Source organism: Equus przewalskii, chromosome 8 (assembly GCF_037783145.1).
Source record: "Equus przewalskii isolate Varuska chromosome 8, EquPr2, whole genome shotgun sequence".
In the NCBI taxonomy this organism is placed as follows: Eukaryota; Metazoa; Chordata; class Mammalia; order Perissodactyla; family Equidae; genus Equus; species Equus przewalskii.
The window spans coordinates 76,767,537-76,784,695 of NC_091838.1; the positions used below are offsets into that span (position 1 = coordinate 76,767,537).

General features: G+C 48.6%; 1 long non-coding RNA gene across 1 annotated transcript; it reads right to left on the reverse strand.

Moving 5' to 3' along the window:
* Positions 1-5,415: 5,415 nt before the first annotated feature.
* LOC103549859 (uncharacterized) lies at positions 5,416-16,397 on the reverse strand. Its single transcript, XR_544629.2, has 4 exons — positions 16,199-16,397; positions 14,956-15,104; positions 7,928-8,006; positions 5,416-5,558 (listed from the first exon to the last, which is right to left on the reverse strand). It is a non-coding gene; the product is annotated as an uncharacterized lncRNA (long non-coding RNA).
* Positions 16,398-17,159: the final 762 nt, after the last annotated feature.

Sequence of the window (17,159 nt, forward strand, 5' to 3'; positions counted from 1 at the left end):
ATATCAGATTCTGGATTTAGGACACTTCCTATCACTCCTTGGTGCTTTCATTTGGAATGGCACCAAAAGCCTTCTAGGTCCCTGGTGGAGGGACCAGAGACCCTCTGGTTTTGCTCTCAACCAATCCCTGGTCGAGAGCAAAACCAACTACACTAAAGCTTTGTGTCCCACTGAATTACAGACCATCAGAGCTGGAAGAGCTGTTCAAGACCAGGAAATTCAGTGGTTCTTGACTTTTTAGGGGTTCCAAAATTCTTTGATACTTTTCTCTGAAAAATGCACATAGCACAGACACACAAAGTCTGGGGAAAAAAATTGCCTGTTCTTCCATTTTCCTGTGTCTTCACATCAAATGTGAATTTAGCATCATGAGAGGATGTCACAGCCTGTGTATTTCCCACTAGATGATGAGCTCCTGTATTAGTCGTGGTTCTCGAGAGAAACAGAACCAATAGGGTGTGTGTGTGTGTGTGTGTGTGTGTGTGTGTGTGTGTGTAGAGAGAGAGAGAGACAAGACAGAGAAAAAGAGAGAGAGAGTTATTTTAAGGAATTGGGTCACATGATTGTGGAGGCCAGCAAGTCCAAAATCTGTAGGACAGGCTGGTAGGCTGGAGTCCCAGGGAAGAGTGGATGTTGTGGCTTGAGTCCAAAGGCAGTCTGAAGGCAGAATTTTCTTTCCTTCCGGGGATCTTAGTCTTTTCTCCTAAAGCCTTCAACTGATTTTGACAAGGTCCATCCATATTATGGAGGGTCATCTGCTTTACTCAAAGTCTATGAATTTAAATGTTAGTCACATCTAAAAAGTACCTTCACAACAACATCTGGACTGATGTTTGGTCAAACACGGGGGTGCCATGGCCTAGCCAAGTTGACACTCAAAATTGGCCATCACAGCTCCTCAAGCAGAGCCTGGGTCTGATTGAGCTCATGTCCTCAGGGCTGAACGCTGTGCCCTATGCAGTGGGTGCTCGGGATGTGTAGACGAATGAATGAGTCAAATTCTAAAGCTCCCAGGATGACCTTGGAGGAAGCGTGGTAGAAAGAAAAGAACATTATGCTTAGCCCAGAAGATGGGACATGAGTCCAGGAAGCAGTTGGGGATCAGGGAAGAGTCATGGGTTAGGGAGGTCAACATGGCAGTGATGTGCAGGGATACTGGCAAAGGTGTGGCCCCGTTGTGACCTTGCAGATATATCTCATCACAGCAACCTTGGCGGGGATCCATGCCAGCTAAGATGATGCAGAGCGAGGGCTGGAGTGGAAAGTTCCCTGGCCTGACCATCAGGAAGTTCAGCCCCTGTGCCCTCTCTGCCACCAGCTTGTGTGCCCTCGGCAGCTTGCTTCACCTCTCTGGACTCAGGTCCTGCTTCCGTGGGATGGTCATAAACTGGCCATTTGTAGGCAGGATCCAGCCGTCAATCAAGTTCGTTGATCCGGGTGAATTTTTAAAAACAGTTTGAATAAATTGCCAATATTTAAAAATGGGTAGATTTCACAAAAAAGTAAGGATTTATGGCTTCTTTGAAAAATTGGAAGGGCTAACAACTCCAGGCCTGACTTTACCTGGCAACAGCTGGGCAGACAGGGCAGCTCCTGCGTCCCGAGTTGGGCAAAGCTCTTGGGCTCTCTATGCATGCTCCCGTTCCCTGCTTGGTCTCCCTGACACGGAGGCTGGAGCCAGCCACCAGTCAGCACTGAGCTTGCGTGACTGTTCACGCTTCTGTATAACCTGCCTGTACAATCCACTTCTTTATAACTGCAGGCCTTGGAGTGGGGTCCTTGCTCTAGATGCCTCCAAGGTCTTTTTACACTATTGCCAATGCATGCTCTGACTGGCCCCACCGAATGTCAGGCGCGGAACTCGGCAAGTTTCTGTGGACCTCAGAGGCAGCATTCCAAGAGTCTTAAAGTGCTTGGCCAGGCTCAGGATGCAACAAGCCTAGGAGTGGGGCTGGCACAGGATAGGGAGGGAGTAATGAGAGGAACAACCTTCTCTGGCTAGTTGGATGGCTCGCAGTTGGAACAGCACTAGAATAATTTTTTCTCATTGTCCGGCTGCACTGGGAGTCCTTACATAACATCCTTTTTAAATATACACCTCAACCCCTTATCTACAAGAGTTTGGGAGAATTTCATTTATTTCCCCAAATCATTCAAATGCCTGGGCTGGAAATCTGCACAGACAGATAGTGACAGACATTCCCTCATATGGGATGGCCAAGGTGTAGCCTTATTACCTGCTCCAGGTGACCTTTTGAGGCCCACTCTCACTCAAAGATCTAAGATTATTCAGTGAGAAGTAAATTTCCAAACCATATTTTCCAGGATTCTTTTGGTGGCAAGTGACAGAAACCCAATTTGAAGTGGATCCGGTAGAAGGGAAAATTCATTGGAAGGAGTTTTGCTCATATCTTGTGGTAAGTACTTTGGGGCACAGAAGATTATAAGATGTCGCCCTTGATCTTGAGGAACACAGGCTCTTCCCCAAGGGCAAGGGAAGCCCCTAAGGACAAGAATTCCATGAGATTTTTGCGTGGAAATCACATGGGATTTGGAGCCAGGAAGCCTTGGCTTTGTCGTGCATGAGCTTAGCAAATAGTATAAAGTCTCAGTTTTCTCATCTTTAAAGGGGGGACACCTTCCTTCCTTGCAGGATTGTTTTGAGAATTAGCACAATACACGTAAAGTGCTTACCATGTTCTTGGCACACAGTAAGAGCTTAATAAACGGCAGCTGTGGTTATTATTTCACTAGCCAATCGGTGTTTCTGGAGTTGCTGAGATCCCTGTGGTCTGGGGGTCTGGGTAGGTTTCAGAAAGGAGGTGGGCTTCAGGTGGGCCTTGGCGGCTGGGGAGGATGTGGGTGGGCTGTGAGCAGGGTGGAGTCACCTTGGTGGAGCAGGCAGTGTGTGCACGGGGTGGAGGCAGAGGGAAGCACTGCGCGTTCAGGGGACAGGGCAGACTGGCCTGGCGGGAGAGCAGGGTTCACCCAGGGCCACCTGGTTAGAACAACACTCGGCCCTTGTGACAGCTGGTTAGAGTTGCCCTGTAATCCTCTCTGAAATGTCCACCACCTTGCCAATTGGAAATTGGCATTCTCTGCTCTGGCCGAGGACTGTTTTCTCCCTTGCCTACCTCCATGTAGGCTTGGGCAATGAATTGCCCTCATTCTCTGCCAAGTATCCAATTAAGAGATTGCATACCTGGCATTTCTGTGGAACTGGCCTTAGGAGTGCATCCTAAGATGGGTCAGCCAGGCTCAAGGAGGGCAATGCTCAGTGACCCTGGAGTGGCAAGGCTGGGGACCCTCTGACTTGGGATGTCTGCTTCCCAGGCTTCTCTGTCCGTCTCTGTGCAGACTGAAGGGCCTGGCATGGCAGAGCAGGATTTAATCACCTTGGTGCCCAGATATTTTTCTTGGAAGAACCAAGAGAAGCCATCCAGTACCTACGAATTCTATGTCCTACTTTCGCTGCAGGAGACGTCGCCCTGCTTTCCCAACAGGTGGTTGCAGCTCCTGTTTGTAAACCTCTGAGGCAGGGGCTCGCTGCCTCCCACAGCTGCCCTTTCTTCTACTGAGAAGCTTTGGCTGTTTGCAAGCTTTCCCTTACATTGAATTATGTCCCAACCCCTCTTGTTTTCTTGTGCTGATTTTTGTTTTACTTTTATTCGTCGCATAGTTACAAGGACGGATGACATTATCTTAGTAGCTCTTAATAGAGTCTAAAATGTAGGAGGGGAGTTGTGTAAATAAACAATGCAGTGGAGGGAACTGAGAGGGGAAGGCGGGGGAGGCCCTGGCTGGGAGCCAAGCTGGTGTCGAGGCTCCAAACAGGACATTTGTCTTCAGGGGTCCCTTTGAGGCAAGGCCAAGAGGGAAAAGTCCACTCCCTCAAGCCTTGGGACAGGAGAGCAGCTTGCTGAAGACGGCTTTTTGTTTTTTTTCCCCCTATAACAACCACTCTCTTGCTTTTTACTCTCTGGAGCCCCCTCTGGTCCACGGCAGGTCCTCTTTCCTTCCATGGGGTGAAGAAGATACAGTCCCTGTCCAGAGGGAGATCACAGTTTGGTAGGGAAGAGCAATCTGGAAAGAAAAGTATGCTAAGTGTACTATACCCTGGCATGGAGGTACATAGGGCGTGAAGAGGAAGATGAAGGCAGTAACCCACTCTGAGGGGTCATGTCTCGCTTCCCCCGCACCAACGCCGGCCGGCTCCTGTGCTGTGCAGATGGGAAAAGTGGCGTTTTCATCTTTCCCGTTTCTAGCTACTCACTGTCAGTAGGACTTCACTGAGTACTCACTGAACTGGGTGCTCTGCTAAGTGCTTCTCATAGGTTATTTCAGTCAACAAACTACTGAGGAAAGGACTGCTCTGATCCTCCCTTCAAGATGCAAGAAACTGAGGACAGAGCTGTGAGTGGACCTGCCCCAGACCCACAGCTAGACAGTGGCAGAGCCAGAGTTTGGACCCCAGCCACCTGACCACACAGCCTCCGCTCCCACCCCGCTTTCTGCATGACCCCGGCACTCTGTGTACCCAATAGGTATGACCACGACAGGTTCCTCCCGAGAAATTCAGGCTGGTTTTTTGGGGGGGGTTATTCAGAAGGAGATGAGATAGAAAAATAGACAGATTGGAGTGAGTTGTGAAAAGCCTTTTGATCACGGCTTCCGTTTGGATTCAGTTCTGTAGGCATCAGGGAAGTCTTGCAATGTTTTGAAGAGAGCAGTGATACAGGATTTCTCCTTAAAGATGATGTTTCTGGAAGTGGTGTGGGGGAATCGACTGTGTGGAGGAGAGAGGAGGCAGAGCGGCCAGTGGGTGGCTGGTCAGGTTTCCCGGGTGAGAGGGAATGGTGCAAGGAAAGCAGATACACTGTTAGACGCCAACTGTGTTCCAGGCTTGGTGCTGAGCACGTTCCTTATAATTGCATTTGGTCCTCACAATGGTTGTGTGAGGTAGGGATCACATCAGTGTTTCTCAGTGTTGGCTGGCCCTGTAATTACACACTGAGTTTTAAAATAGTGGTCTCCGAGTGCAGTGGGACCAGCAGCATTGGCCTCCCTGGCAACTTGTTGAGAATTGCAGATTCTCGGGCCCCACCCTAGACCTACTGGATAGGAGGGAGCGAGGCCCAGCAATTTCTAACAAACTCTGCAGGTGACTGACTGAGCTCGGGTGTGAGAACCACTGGATCAGAGGTCAAGGGTCTTCTCTGACCTGAGATTAGGTCATTGCTCCACCTCAACCCCCAAGTGAATGGCTGATCTGATGCTGTGAAGCCATCCACAGGGGTCCCAGGGGAGAGCTGCTGGGAGGAATACCTCAATGAGGAATTTATTAAGTGCCATGCATGTACTCAGTGTCTTGCTAAATGCTCTCAGGTATTTGAAGGCCAGGCTGCAGAGCCCACCTTCAAGGAGTTTAAAATATTTTATTTATTTATGTATTCATTCAACAAATCTTTCTTGAGCACCTGTTATGGGACGGTCTGTGCTGGGTGTGGGATGCAGCTGTGAACAGGACGGAAAAGGTTGCTGCCCTCGGCATCTTCATTCTACATGGGAAAATAGAAAGTAAATAGACAAGTTAAAAACAGTGATATATACTGTGAAGGAGATGAAGCAAGGTCAACTGTCAGAGAGTATCTGAGAGAGAAGGATGGAAGGCAGTGCTGGGTTTCTTTGGGAGAAAGAAAGAACTGAGCCGAGAGCTGAATCACAAGCCAGGTGTGCAGAGACCTGCGGAAGGGCATTCCAGATTGGTGGAAGGAGGTTTATGCCAAGGGTCCAAGGTGGGCGAGAGCTTGGTGAGCTTGAGGAAGAGGCTGGAGGTTGGTGGGCGGGGTGGTGGTGAGCGAGAGATGGTGGTGAGAGACAGGTCAGAGGCAGTGTGGGCCAGCTCTGCACGTGTGCGCAGGTGTCCAGCCACGAGAAAGGGTGGTCTTCAGTGTCAGCCCCTGATGCTGCCTGGCAGGTATGCACAGCACTGAGAAACTATCCACAGGCTGGCTGGGCCCCACCTGGGACCCCAGCACCTGGAAATCATGGGATCCGTCATTGACCCTGAGATGCAAGGAACCTGTGGATTCCTTCAATCCAAGCTCAGCCTCCAGGAAACCCATTTGTGTGTCTGTCTGTCTTTCTCTCTCTCTCAAAGGAAAATAAACCAGGGAAAGGTCCCCTTCTAGAAGAGGAAGCCCGTTGAAGTCTTTACCAGGGTCACAAGCTCAGAAACTCCAGTGTTAGAGATGAATCGTCGTGTCTAGTGCCTAAATCTAGTGGTCCAATTTTACAGATGAACTTGTGGCCCTGGGAGCTGAAGGGGCTCTCACAGTACCGAGAGATGGGTGACCCTGACTGCAGGCTTCAGGCCCTTTTCTCTACCTACGTGTGATGGATGTTAGCTTATTGACTCTCAGCTCTAAACACATCCTTTCATAATCTGCTTGAGGTTCCAGGGCTGGGAGTCTGAAAACCATGTTTCTATTCCACCCACTGGCTCCATGTCAGGTTCTTCAGGAGAGGTGCCAGAGGGTGTCTGTGAAGATACAGGAGGAAGGAGGGCTGGTCCGTGCCTGCTTCCGAGCATGACCTCAGCAGCTTCTCCCCAGTAGTCACTACATTTGACTCCAGGAGTCACAGTGGTTCCAGTGGCAGGTGTCCCACATCCCAGGTTCAGCCTCATTGTGTCCCCAACCAAGAAAGACCCCAGCACTAGCCACCTGGACCCCTCCCTCAGATGTCTGGCATTCTAGCTCCACGGGGCTCCCCTCCTCCGAGCTAAATTTTAATAATCCCAACCTCTTCTTCTGTCCCCAGCTCTGGGGTTGTCGCTGCTTCTGCATCTGTTACTCCTGTGATTTCTGTGTCCCTTTTTTCCTTCAAATTCTCCCATATTGGTTAATGATTCTTTATACCAACTCTCCCTGTTAAAGTAGCTGGTAGAGCTCCTGTCTCCTGATGGGACCCTGGCTGACGCACTGCTCTTTAATTTCCAATATGGTGTAAAAAGCCCCTTTGTATCGTTTTTCTCCTCTGGTCCACATTTCTACCTTGTGAAGCAGGGCTTGTTAGTGTTACCAGGGAAACTGAGGCCCAAGCAGCTCAGGCCAAGACTCCAGGGTCCCTCAAGCTGTAGTTGATGTGGAGCTAGAACTTGGCTCCAGGACCCCTGCCACCAATGGCCCTGCTCCTCTTTCCAGAGCCTGGCTGCTGCTTCTCATTACAAGGGAAAATCCAGGATTCCCACCTTGACTTGTAAAGCTGACATTATTATACACCCTGTTGCAAGCATTATAAAACCTATGCTTCAAGGAATACATTCCTTGGAAATAAAAAGGCAAGAACTAGAATTAGTTAGTAAGTCCCCATGTTAAGTTCCAAAAGGAAGAAGAAATCTCAATAAAAGAGGATTATTATATGAGGATTACGTTACTGTAAAAATGATGTAGTTTCTTGTTTATTTCTTGTTCTGCTCTATATGACATTTTATTGGTTGTATGTTTTATAGCAAGTATTTTAGTTGTGCCTTTTTCTATATGTCCTGTATTTATAAGAGTTTTGAAGTACATAAGGAAAATGTGTGTTTCTCCATAGTCTCAGGGACTAGGGTTTCTCCTTACCTGAATATTCTGTTGGAAAGACTGTAATCTTTACATTGATTAACCATTTGGAAACAGTAATAATAATGTGGCAAACACATGTAGGCTTTACAAGGTACCAGGCACTGTTCTAAGTGTTTTATGTATACATTTTAACTTATATCATTTCCACAACAAACCCTAAGATAGTAATGTTATCTCTTTTTCATTGCTGTCATTAAGGCACAGGGAAGTTAAGTAACTTGTCCAGGGCTACACAGCTGATAAGTATTAGAGCTAGGACTTGAACCCGTGATATTTGGCTCTAGAATTTTTGCTCTTACCCAGTACGGTGACCTCATTTCTAAGCTGACTCCTTTTTTGAATATGCAGTTGCCAGCATAGGCAGATTATGAATGGCCTCTGAAAAATAAGAAAAAGAAAGGCCGATTGGAGTTTGTAGAGCATGCAATCATGACAGCGTAACGTTACTTTGACAAAGTGCTGCCGACATTGGCCCAACCTCCCTCAACCCCCACTGGTGGAGAATGTGATGGCTTGGGTACGTTAATAGCCCCAATTGTTCATGCCTCTCTCTGCTTCCCATCCTTTGGTAATGCTCTCCCGTGCTGACCCTGGGATTGGCTGTGTGGTGTGCTGTGTTAGATTCCTATGTTACATAGCGAGTCACTCCAACCTTAGCAGCCTAGAACAACATACATTTATGATCTGAGTTCGGTAGGTCAGAAATCTGGGCACAGCTTTGATGGCTCCTGTACTTAGGGACTCACAAGGCTGCAATCAAGGTTTGGCCAGGATGTCTTCCTTTATGTATTCAGATTGCTCTTCCAAGCTCCCAAGGTCATTGGCAGAATTTAGTTCCTTGCAGTTTTGGACTGAGGTCCCTGTTTTCTTGCTGGCTATCAGCTGGGGGCCACTCTTAGCTCCTAGATGTCGCTCATGGTCCCTTGCCATGTAGCCCTCTTACAGCGTGACAGCTCACTTCTTGAAAGCCAGAAGGAGGACCTCTCCTTCCAGTCTGCTAAGACAGAGTCTTGCAAAGTGAACTCATGAGAGTGACTTTCCCATCACCTATGCCATATTCTACTGACCAGAAGCAAGTCACAGGTCCCACCTGTATCCAAGAGTAGGGGATTATGCAAGGGGATAACTCTCTGGGGCTCATCTTAGAATTTTGCCTATTGCAGTTTTTTTGGTCAATGGGACAGTTGCAAACTTGATCCAAACAGAAGCTTGTAGATGAATAGATAAACAAAATGAGGTATGCGCATACAATGGATATTCAGTCTTAGTAACGAAGGAAACTCTGACACATGCTACAACATGGATGAAACTTGAGGATGTTATGCTAAGTGAAATAAGCCAGTGACAAAAAGACAAACACTGTATGATTCCACTCATGTGAGGTACATAGAGTCATCAAATTCACAGAGACAGAAAGTAGAATGGAGGTTGCCAGGGGCTGTGGGGAGGTAGGAACAGGAAGTTACTGTTTAATGGGGAATAAGTTCCAGTTTTGCAAGACAAAAAGAATTCTGGGGATGGGTGGTGGTCATGGTTGCACAACAATGTGAACGTACTCAATACCACTGAATTGCAAACTTAAAAATGGTTAAGATGGTAAACTTTATGTTATGTGTATTTTACCACGATTTTTAAAAAGATTGTGATTACTGTCACTTCCGCTTGCAAAGCAAATCTCCTGCCAAGATCCCACTATTCTTTCAGCCACTTCCTCCCAGTAGCCATCCTTTCTAGTGAGTCTTTTTTATATTACAGTTTCTCTTTGGTCCCTAAGACCCCTTGTTTAAGGGTAAACGATGCATGGAAGCAACAAAGACCTTAAGCTCATAGGCTTTGATGGTAGACTAGTGGGTTCAAATCGGACTCTGCCAGTGGTGTGGTCCAGCAGTGTGATCTCTGCAATGGTAACCTCCCTGGGCTGCAGTTACCTTGTCTGCAAAATCAAGACAATGGTAGGACCTACCTCCTGGTGTTATTGTGAGGATTGAGTGATGGGACACATGGAAGATGCTGGGCACAGCGCCTGGTAAGAAGGAAGCACCCAGTAAATGTCAGCTGTTGTTGGTACCTAAGAAAAGATAACACCTACCTAGTGATCCTAAAAAAACACAATAGATGCTCATCATTATGCATAACATGAGGAACACAATGAAGCATCTTGGCAACTGAAAAACGTAGCATATGGTTTCATACCTATTGTATGAGCAGAAGAACAAATGACTTGTTCTCTTCCTTTGGGTTAGTATTCAACATTAAGGGAAAATTGCCAAAGTCTGAGCATGATAAAAATGGGTCACAGTACAAAGGCTTGCACAGTCAAATGACTGAATTAGTGTTGAAATGGCTTTGTCACAGCCCTGGGTCCTCTTCCCTGCTCCTCCTGGCTTATGGACATCTCTCCCCTTTGAAGGTCTTGGCATGTGACGTCTCTGGATGTATCATGAGCATTGGGCAGGCCTTATCTAACTCAAAACAGGGTGAGCTCTTTGAGGGTTGGGCTGTATCTGATTCACCCTCTACTGTGTCGCTGCATTGACACAAAGAAGGCTCTCATGAGTACCCGCAGCATTGAGTCCATATTGTGAGCACTTGGGGACATAGCGAGATACTCTCTAAGAACTTGGAAATGAGTTTACACTTTGAGAATACAGCTTTAAATCCTATACATCATGGATCACAAAAGAGATGCAAAATGCAGCCATTGAAGTATGAACACACCCGGGCCACCTAAGACTTTAGAATTATCCTCTAAAGAAAATCATGTCCATCAGGAGGTAGCCTTGGCTGCTGATGTCACTGGTGGTTGCTCAGCCTTGGAGGAATGGAAAAGGGAGTCACAGAAGTAAATTTTGCCAGGACCAGCCCAACTGTCATCGGGGAAGGAGTTATACTGTCATGTGGGTCCATCGGTCAAGTTGTGCCCATGGTGGAGGTGGCTGCCTGGGATTGTGTAAGCCTGACGCCCTTGTGATTTCAGTTCCATGCTCACCAAGCCTGTTGAGTAGGTGCCTACAGGGAAATAGCATACTGTTTATACGGACTCACGTATTCTTGTTCTCATTTGTGATAGACAGAATAATGGTCCCCCAAAGATGTCCATGTCCTAATTCCTAGGACCTGTGAATATGGGACATGGTAAAGGCAAATGAAGGTTGTAAATGGTATTAAGGTTGCTAATTAGCTGACCTGAAAATAGGGAGATTACCCTGGATTATCTGGGTGGGTTCAATGTCATCACAAGTGTCGTTAAAAGTGGAAGAGGAGGGCAGAAGGAGAGTGAGGTCAGAGTGACACGGTGGGAGAAGGAGTCAACCCAGTGTTGCTGCTGTGAAGATGGAGGCAGAGGGCCACAAGCCAAGGGATGAAGCAGCCTCTCAGAGCTGTAAAGGCAAGGAAACAGACTCTCCTAGCGCCTCCAAAAGGAACTCAGCTGGTGACAGCGCGATTTTAGCCCAGTGAGACTCATGCCAGGCTCTGGCCCACTGAACTGTAAGATAATAAATCTGTGTTGTTTCAAGCCACTGAATTTGTGGTGATTTGTTAGAGCAGCAATAGGAAACTAATTCACCATGGCAGTGATTTCTCAATGTAAATGAATAAATTGGTGTCTTGATTTATGTTTCAGTTTCAGGGTATGTGGTGTAAATTCTCCACGGGCTGACAAAATCAGATTTCTGACTCTGCAAAGCTAAGCCGCCTCCGTCCGTGGAAAGCGTCTCCACTAACGGAATATGAGAATAGTTCCCATATCCTGGGACCGTCGATGTGTTGAGCGCTTTAGGTGTATTACCTTGAATTCTCTCTACAGCCCCCTGAGCGAGGTATGGTTATGTCCATTTTCTAGAGGAGATAACGCTGGCTCAAGTTGAACCAAACAGCCTCACATGACATGATCTGGATTTCAACCCTGGTCCAGGGGTCTAACACTCATACCATTTCCAGTACCCGTAGCTGCCTCACCATGGTGCTGTCCTAGGGAAGTCTCGATCCCTTAAAGAACCTTCCATCTGGTCATGCTGCATGAGAAAAGGAGCTGGGAAGAAAGCTTTCCCATGGGCATGCTCAGCTGGGGCTTGGACCATTCCTTAGGGAGAAGGGGCTGGCGTGAATCCCACACACATTCTCCATTATTGCAAAATGTTGCTTACACACTTCTGAAAACTCCCTCTCTCTATGTTAACTGTCTTACAAACCGTATATGGTTCATTTCTCTGTGTGTTCTGTTATTCTTAATGATTTACTATTATTATTATTGTTTTGACTTAAGTATTTCTAAGAGAATGGGCTCCCTTAAGCTGAGCAGGTATGTTTAACCTGAGCCGGGTGTGGCTAACCTGAACCAGGAGGCAACTGCTAAGTGGTCAGAGAAAGCAGACTAGGAGACCAACATCCTGTATAGCAGAGGTTCCCCTTTTCCTCCATAAATCCTTGGTGGAATGCTCATATCTGTAAAACAGACCCAGTAAACCCCCTTGGTTTCCTCTGCTGCCTCTGGAACACGATGGATCTGCAGAACAGGGAACAGGTATCATTTGACCACGGTCTGTTCCAGTGGGTCCATATGACACGGAACATGTGACTGCCACTCCCTGAATCCTCTCAACTCACTTTGTCAGAGAGCAAACTGGCTGTGAGTGTTGGAGCGACTTGCCCAAGGCCATGCGAGTGCAAGGTGGCAGGGCTAGAATTTGCACCCAGGCTCCCGGCTCCAGGTGTGCATCCTTCCAGCTGTATCGCAGCCTCCTGGTTCCCCACAGCGCTTAGCCCACTGCCTTCAATACATGAGGAGCCCCTAAGGTTGTGCACACGTGAACCGTGAGCACCACTCCTTATCTTCCAGGCGTTTTGCTGAGTGGTCGACCACAGGAAGCACTTGGCTTTCATCGGCTACCAATTAGGGATGTTCACCTCTGGATGTCATTGATCACTGAGATGCTCACCTTGCTTAAGAGGTGGCCTACAAAGGCTTGCAGCTCTGTTCCAAATTTTCCATCCAAACAACCACGTTAAGTGGAGAGGCCCCTGATTCCAGCCAAGCCCCAAATTGCTGTGCTCTCTGCTAGAGGAAGGAAAGAAGATGTGTGTTGCGCTGTGGCCAGGCTGCCTGAACAAGTCGAGTGCTAGAACACATGGATTGCTTTGGGGAGCAGGATCTTTCTTGGCTTCGTCTTTTTATTTTTCTGCGGGGCTTAAGGAGACTCGGGGTTTATTGCTTATTATAAGCCTCAGCAAAGGGGAGTTTGGTCTCACCATCTTCCCCATCCATGGTAGGTCCAGCGAATTCAGTTCAGTCCCAGGAACACTAGTTATGTGCCCATTGTGTCTGAGCCCTGAGTCAGGCAGCAGGAATAGAGATGAAGGAGGGAGTGTCGTCTCCCAGGGACGTGGGGGCAGGGCTGAGGAAGGGCTGGCACAAAACAGAAGCGTCTGTACTAGGCTGCCGCTGAGTGGCCTGACGAGAGCAGGAAAGTCAACCTCTTTTCTCAACTCATACTGTGTGAGACCTTGTGTCAGCAGCTAGATGCTTTCCGTATGTTAGCCACACCATCCTCGCAAACCCCATGACAGGGCGATGTTCTTCCCATTGTACAGACGAGGAGTTGAGGCTCAGAGAGAGGAGGCAGAGCATCAGAGTAGGCAGGTTCTGGAGGACCTGGGTTCGAATGCTACCCCTCACCTCCTGCCCTGTGACTTTGGGCACCTTTCTCGGCCTCTCTGAGCCTTCGTTTGGTCATTTGTAAATGTGAAGGTAAGTGGCTGTGAAGTTGCATGAGGTTAGCTCCTTGTCGCCTGTCTTCAGTGCTCACGAAGGTCACAACATCCCCGGAGGGAGGGAAGCTCAGGTCCTGCTCCCAGCCGTCTCCTGGTTTTGGAGTAACTGTGGGATCTCCTGTCACCCCAGAGGACATGCCTGAATGCGCTCTGTAGGAACGTGTTTGGTGGCCATGTTCTTCATTGTTAACCTCCCTGGAGGGGTGTCTTCTTTGCCCGTCTCTGGCAGCCTTGGAATCCACGGAAGAGAGGGGAGGGCAGACCGGCCTGGATGGGGCTCCTGCTGCGAGTCTGGCTCTAGGGGCAGTCACCATGCAGCTGTGGTCACCCGGCCTTCCAAACCCAGACCGGCTCCCCGCTCCCATTTCCCACGCAGGAGGAGGTGGCTGGAAAACTCATGTGCCTGGACTCCAAGACCCTATCTGGCCCGGGATCCACAGGAGGTGGTGAGGTCCTATGGGGGGTGGGGGTATCCATTGATCCGGGTGGTTCTTCTGTTCCTCTCTGTTTCTCGCCTTTTATTTTGTTCCAGCGATGGGGTTTCTCTTCACCGCCTCTGAGAAGCCCCTCGGGAGAAGCTGGCTTGGGATCTTCTCCATGAATTCATGTCTAGCTCCGGGCGGCTTTGATGGATAGAGGCAATTTTGCTTGGAAATCAGCTGCAATATTGGCCGTTCTGTGGGACATGCATTACATCCCTCTTGGCGAGAGCTTTTCCATGGGGCCTGGAGGTGGAGTGACACTGTTCACAAGAGGGGTGGGGTGGGGGGCAGAAATAGCCTGAAATGAAAGACATCTGTTCTAATTTTTTGCAGAGCTGCATCGTCTGCTGCATGGGTCCAACCCCGTCTTGTGAAGCAGCTCCTTTTGGAAGATGAAGGAACTTGCAAACCAGCAGCTTGCTAAGGTAAGTGAATTAAAAGGAGAAGAAGCAGAAGAATGTCCAAGGAGGACCCGAGCACCTTCCAGGTGGATTCGCAGACCCCAGAATCCAAGACCTCTTGGTTTTCAGCTGAGACAAGAGAGACCCCAGCGATCATCACAGGATGTGCCATGCACTGTGGAAGGTGCTGGGTCCCCCAGGAAGAAGCGGGAACAGTCACCATCCCTGCCCACTCAGAGTGGACAGCTCTGCTAGGGAGACACACACAAATATCCCTCTTGATATGACAGAGCAGGTATTCACATGACAACTGACATGTGTGGGCTGCTTACTGTATGCAGGATGTTAAAAGCATTAAGTAATTTAAGGTCACCAAAACCTTGTGAGGTGATGTTATGATTATCATCTCCATTTTGCAGATGAGGAAACTGAGGCACAGGGCAGTGAAGTAATTTGTCCAAGGGTGTGTCTAGTAAGCAGGGAGCTGGGGTTCACATCCTGCCCTCTAGCACCATGCCCTCGCTATTAGTTTCTGTTTCTTGATCACCTGGAGAAATTGAAGAACTCTGAAAGCTTAAGTGGTGCCTTTGCTGGTTTTAAATTCCAGCTTGGCGCATTTTCCCCCAGCCTCACTTCTTCTTGAACCTTGGCCTTCCTTCTCCTGTGACTCACCTCATCGTGGCTGAAAGGCAGGGACTGGAGTCAGCCGGGTGCAGGCTGGGATGGCAGAGCCTCAGGCTCCGTCCCAGAAGCGTTCACTCAGCACACTGGGGCTCCATGCCGGGCGCTGGGAACACACCCAATCTCCTGGATCTTGTTGTCTAGTTAGGGCATCAGACAATAAACAAATCAACACCTAGAAACCCAAGGGAGCACTCTCCAGAGCATTAAAACGGGCTCATGTGATCAAGAGTGATGGGCGTCTATTTTAAGTGAGATGACGGTTAAGGCTTCTTAGAGAAGTGACATTGAAGCTGAGATCTGAATATCAAAATGGAGCCAGGCACCTGATGATCAGGAGGAGGGGCATTCCAGGGAGAGGAGTCTGCGTGTGCCAGGCCCCATGGAAGGGGGCGGGACAGGTGTGTGTGGCCAGAGGCTGTGTAGTTGGAGCATGGCAGGCGGGAGTGTGGTAGGAGAGGAGGAGGGAGAGGAGGCTGAGATGATCGTGCAGGGCCTCAGAGGTCACAGCGTGGGGTTAGAATTTCCTTTTAAGTGCTTTAGGAAGCTATGCAAGCTGTAAGCAGAGGAGGACCATGATCGGATGGGGTATATTTGACTGACGCTGGCCCCTTGGCTATGGTGCTGGTCCTTCCAGCATCTGTAAGCCTCAAAGGTAGGATAGTGTGGCCTGATGGCTGGAGCCCTGGTCACAGAGGGAGAAGAGCGATTCCATTCATTCACTTGTTCTTCATCCAGCAAATGTGCTTTTGGGCCCTGACCATGTGCCAGGCACTTTGCTTGGCACCGAGGATACAGAGAGGTCTGGGATGTGTCCCCACCTGGAGCAGTTCCCATGCTGTGGGGAGACAAGGAAACTGTCGGCCCAGCACCAGCCAGCAGAGAGTGGACGTTGGCTTCCCCGATGGGCACAGGGCACAGGCAGATCCAAGACCTCTGGTCTTTTGCCAGATGCACTTGAGATGCACTAGGAACTGAGTAATTTTCTGACTGTTAAAAAATCAATTAAAATAACTCAAATACTTACAATCCAATCTAATAAATATTAATGGAACCACTAAGCTTGTCTGGTCAGGGGACTCATAGGGAAAGTAGTCCTGGCAAATGAGTAGGAGCTCGTCCAGAGGAGAAAAGGATTAGAGGAAGGAATCTTGGAGGAGGAAAGAGGTTGCTTGCCTGGGTCCGGACCCTCTTGCTGGAAGCACAGGGGGAAGGGAGAGAGATGTGTTCAAACCTGGAAAAACTGTTCGTCATCCCTCCGTACAAATGTTACAGCCTCCCGTTTCAGCCAAGACCCTGTTATGTGCAGGGGCATTAGCATTGCTCAGAATTAGCCAAGTCCCCAGAAGCTGGAAACTAACACCTTCCTGACGACTGGGCCTGGGAAAGAAAAAACCAAAACCAAAACCAAAACCACCTTACTTCTCTTAAATACCAACACGTCTTATACTGCCCTCTGGTGGCTAAATGTGAAATGACAGGCCCCCAGGTCCAGAACACAGCGTTCTCTATTCTGTTTACTTAGTAATACACGCATTTATTGTGTTTCACTTCGTGTGCCTACCATCCGCGGACCTGGCAGATGTCATCTCTTCCACTATGTTCTCCTATATTTCCATCCACAAATAACGTCTGCCTCCTCAGTTATTGTTACTCATCTTCCCATCTTTCAAGTATCTACTGACAAACTGCTACATGTTAGACTTTTCAACGCCTGCCTTGCATTCGAGGCATCTGTGAGTATTTCCCTGTCTTCCCAGGCACACCATGGGCTTCTGGAAGGCAGAGAATCAGATTTATTCCCTCTGTGTTGAATAAAGGGGGGAGAACATTAATTAGAACACCACCAAAGGTAGCCATTTGTGCCTTCCAAAGGGGGTGTGTGTGGCACAATTCACACCAGAGGGGACCTGAGTTTCTATCCTGAGCTTTGTCATTTGCTGAGCATCATGGGAGAAGAAGAAATTGTGATGACTGGTGTTGATGCTACTGCGGCGGATGCAGAGCCAGCTAACATGTACTGAGGGCTTAACAGACCCCTCTCTGTGCCTCAGTTTATTCACCTGTCAAGTGGAAAGGACAACACTTATTGCACAGACGGCCATGTGAGGGTTAGCTGAGGTACAGCCTATGACGTACGTGGTGAAGAGTGGCTCTGCCCTTGCCCAGATGAGGCTGGCTCAGGGGAATACCGT